General features: G+C 43.3%; 1 pseudogene; it reads left to right on the top strand.

The window, feature by feature from the left end:
• Window positions 1-1,025: 1,025 nt before the first annotated feature.
• Window positions 1,026-4,730, top strand: part of LOC102813412 — a 23,239-nt pseudogene continuing 19,534 nt past the window's right edge.

Here is a 4,730-nt window from a genome sequence, read left to right as displayed (position 1 = left end):
GGAAACAGCCATACACAGTAAGACAGATCCTGTGTGAACGTGGAAACAATCACACATGTGAAGACAGGCGCTGTGTGAACGTGGAAACAGTTACACAAGGGAAGACAGATGCTGTGTGAATATGGAAACAGCCATACACAGTAAGACAGATGCTGTGTGAATATGGAAACAACCATACATGGGAAGACAGATGCTGTGTGAACATGGAAATAGTCATACACAGGAAGACAGACACTGTGTGAACACAGAAATTGTCACACACGGGAAGACAGATGTTGTGTGAATATGGAAACAGTCACACACAGGAAGACAGATGCTGCATGAACATGGAAACAGTCACACACAGGAAGACAGATGCTGCATGAACATGGAAACAATCACACACAGGAAGACAGATACTGCATGAACATGGAAACAGTCACACACAGAAGGACACACTGTGTGAATGTGGAAACAGTCATACACAGTAAGACAGATGCTGTGTGAACACAGAAACAGTCCCTGTGAGGAGAAGACAGAAATTATGTGATCACAGACATAGTCACACCCAGGAAGACACATGTCAATGTGAACATGTAAACAGTCACATGCCTAGAAAGACAGACACCATGTGAAACATTTACACACAAGGCGATAGACACCATATGAACATGGAAACAGTCATATATAGGGGAAGACTGCAATATAATATACAGTAGAGCTCTGGTAGTGTAGTAGTTACGAATTGGGCTGTGAACCGCAAGGTCAATAGTTTGAAACTACCAGCTGTTCCATGGGAGAATGATGAGGTTTTCTGTTCCCATAAAGATTTACAGCCCCGGAAAGCCTATATAGGGTCGCTATGAGTTGGAACCGACTCCACGGCACACAACAACAACAACAACAAGTCCTCATACACTAACGTCCTATTGTTGTCACATTGTCCTGATGTGGGGCATTGCTGACCCCAACATGCCCTGCAGACAGGGCTCACTCAGCCCCTCCACTCCTGGGACCCCTCCGGTGGCTAAACAGACACTTGGATGATGTCCCCCTTGCAGGTACCTCTTCTTCCTTTGAGTCACTACCTTAGGGTTTCTCTCCCTTAGGGTTTGAATGAGACATACCCTCACCTTGACCCCTAGACATGACTCATACTGACTCCAACCTGGGCCTCACTTTCTGTGGCTGGAAACAGACGGCTGTTGGGTGCTGAGGCCAGTTTCTCAGAACAGGCCCCACCTGACACACCTACCTAGGAGTGGTTGATACCAACAATTAGAGATCTTCTGTTTTTGTTTTTTGTTTCTTTGCATTGGGCAATCTATTGCAAAGGATCTCTTTATTTTTAAGTTTTCATTGTGAATTGAGTTGATGTTTACAGGGCAGATCATCAGTTTTACATTCAACAAATCATATACTTTGTTTCATTACAGTGGTTTTAATCCCCTCCATGTACCACCATTTAGCAATAGTTTTCTTTATTCATTTCAGCTTTTTTTTTTTTTTTTTTTTTAAAACACTCAGGCATATATAATAATTTACACCACCAAAGGGCACATTCTGCAAGTTTGCCTCCTGGCCACCAGCTCTCAGTTCCTCTCTTTCCATGAATCTAGAGTCCTCAGCTGCTCCCTCTCTCCATGTCCCCACCTCTGCCTCTATCTCTGGTGTCGCTGCTTCTCTGGATAGGTCCTGCATTCCGCTTGTGCTCTTCTCCCTTGATGGTCCTAGGGTCCTCTGTTTCTGGTTTGTAAGATTAACTACTTCCCCGTTTTTGTTACAAAACTTCTACCTTTACAATTGTGACAGTCACAATTAGTCATGATAACAATTACTCACTATTGAATCATAAGAATCTTATCCCCATTTCTTTTTACCAGACCCATTTAGACAAGATGAAAACTATTCAGTGGGGATTGTTTCTTCCTCCCCATGCTCTTAAACTAAACTCCCTCTTGAAACCTTGTAAGCCAGTCACTTCAAGCCTTTATCATCTTCTCATTTTAGGTAGACAATGTTGCCCATCCCTATCTACCCTGTATACAGAGGAGATAGCATCGATACTTGATGTGAAGACTCCTTCCCTCTCTGTTGGTATTTTGAACTACTACCTCCAGGAATATAGGTTAAGTTAATCAACGTGTAGCAATTTACCCTCATTCCTTTTATTAAAAAATAAAATAAAATTTTTTCTGCAGCATCGATGGGCTCAAGCATGGCAACAGTAGTGAGGTTGGCCCAGGATCGGGCAGTGTTTTGTTCTGCTGTGCATAAGGTCACTATGGGTCAGTACCGACTTGATGGCACCTAAGAACATCAACAACAAATCAAGTTCTGATTATCAAACCATTGAGGCTAGGTCAAATGGGTACTATCTGCAAGTTTGGGTGTTCTTGTGTGTCTTCCTTCACTTCATATCTGCTGGATGCTTCACTCTCAGCTCTAGCCCTCTGTGGCTATGTCCTTGTCCATGGGCTCAAGTGTCCTCAGTTCTCACCACATTTTGGACCAACCAGCCCTTCCTCTTCTTTCTCTCATCTCCAGGTCACAGGAGTCTATGGAACGTGGTTGAGCTCAGCCTATTTCTTCATTGCTGCCTTTCCCCCTTTTCCACTCACCCTTCTGAACTTTTTTCAAGATTATACCGGGACTCAACTTTCTAAAACTGGCTTAAGTGACCACCTGCTACAGTCCTCAAGGAGTCAGCATCTTGACCAGTAGCATCAGGGCAGGTTGGATTTCCGGTCCTTGAATGAAGTGATGAAAAAGCAACTGGTTCTGGCTGAGTGTTGGGCAGGGAGGGTCTGGTTCTGACTTCCCCCTGTGTGGTAGAGTTCACTCTGTAACAGTGAGTTGGCCATGAGTCACAATCACCTTGATGGTAACTAATGACAATAGCAACATAGATTTGCTTCTTTCATGTAAGTGGGATCATGTAGTATTTGTCCTTTTGTGACTGATTTATTTCAGTCAACATAATGTTCTTAAGGTTCATTCATGTTGTGGTGTATAAATATTAGGACTTCATTTCTCTTTACAGCAGTGTAATATTCCATTTGATGTACATACTAGGTTCTGCTTATCATTCATCTGTTGATGGCCATTTCGGTTGTGCCACCTTTTGGCAACTGTGAAAAGTGCATCAATGACTATCAGTCACAGGTTTCTGTTTGAGTTCCTAGGTTCACTTCTTCTGGGTATAGATCTAGGATTGAGATTGCTGCTTGTTCTATGTTCAGCTTTTTGGCTATGTTCTCTTTGAATCCTTACCACAATCTCGTGAGGTGAGTGCATCAGTTTCCTGTTGTTGTTGTTAAGTGCTGTTGAGTCTGTTCTGACTCATAGCGGCCCTGTATAGGATTTCTGAGGAGCGGCTGGTAGATTTGAACCACTGACCTTGCAGTTCAAACCCATCTTGTTTGATCCTGCTGCACCACACCATGGCTCTATTAGTTTCTACCACAATACTGAGTGGCTCAAAATTACAGGACTGTATTATCACACAGGTCTGGGGGCTAGATGTCTGAGTTCAGGGGTCATCAGGGCCATCCATGTTCTCCCTGCAACCTTTTCGCATACCTTTCTTAATTTAAAACCATTCAGTGTCCCCATGTTCAGTTCGAACAACTGCCTCTTGGTCCATGTATAGATTCCTTATGAGCACAATTAAGTGTTCCAGAATACTCAGACTTCACAGTGTTGTCCATAGCTTGTCATGATCCACACAATCACAAGCCTTTGCGTAGTCAATAAAGCACAGGTAAACATCTTTCTGATATTCTCTGCTTTCAGCCAAGATCCATCGGACATCAGAGGACCCTACAAATGAGGAAGTTTATACATTTGCTGGGATGACCTTGTGGTTCTAGAAGGACAGGACAAGGAGAATTGTTGGTGTTGTTGTTGGGTGCCACTGAGTCGGTACCAACCCATAGCAACCTTATGCACAGCAGAACTAAACACTGCCAACCTCACTATTGTCACGCTTGAGCCCATCTATGCTGCCACTTGGCCAATCCATCTCGTTGGGGGTCTTCCTCTTTTCTTATGACCCTCCACCTTACCAAATATGATATCCATCTTCAGTGACTGGTCCTTCCTGACAATATGTCCAAAGTATGAGAGATGAAGTTTGGTCACCTTGGCCTCTAAGGAGCACTCTGGCTGCACTTCTTTCAAAATGGATCTATTGGTTCTTTTGGCAGCCCATGGCATTTTCAGTATTCTCCTCCAACACCATAACTCAAAGGCATCAATTCTTCTATGGTCTTCCTTATTCACTGTCCATCTTTCGCATGTAAATGGGGTTATTGAAAATACCATGGCGAATAGGAGAATAGGAGGAGCTTCAACCCACCCAGATAGTTATCTCAGGAATTAAGCAGAGACCTTAAAGGTAGAATGTTTGAGATGGACATTGCCTGATTGTTTCTTCCCTCCACCCCCACCCCCCAAAAAAGATGCCATCTTGATGTTAAAATAAAATTGATTATGTGTACATTCAAATGTAACTTACCCTGTATAATGTGCCTGCTCTTTGTAATGGACAGGATGTTCTTGAGAAATGATTCCCTCCGTCCTCCAGATGGAGAAACAATCAGGCAATAATCCTTCTCAAGCATTCACCTTTTAAGCCAATCTGGGTGGGCTTAAGCACATCCTGTTCTCCTTCTGGGACCATGAGTTCATCTCGGCTAATTGTTAAACTATCTTCCTTGTCAGGGTCTTCATTTATCAAGACCTAATGA

Source organism: Chrysochloris asiatica, unplaced genomic scaffold, assembly GCF_000296735.1.
Source record: "Chrysochloris asiatica unplaced genomic scaffold, ChrAsi1.0 scaffold00417, whole genome shotgun sequence".
Classification (NCBI taxonomy): Eukaryota; Metazoa; Chordata; class Mammalia; order Afrosoricida; family Chrysochloridae; genus Chrysochloris; species Chrysochloris asiatica.
This window is presented reverse-complemented; position numbering and strand designations above follow the sequence as displayed.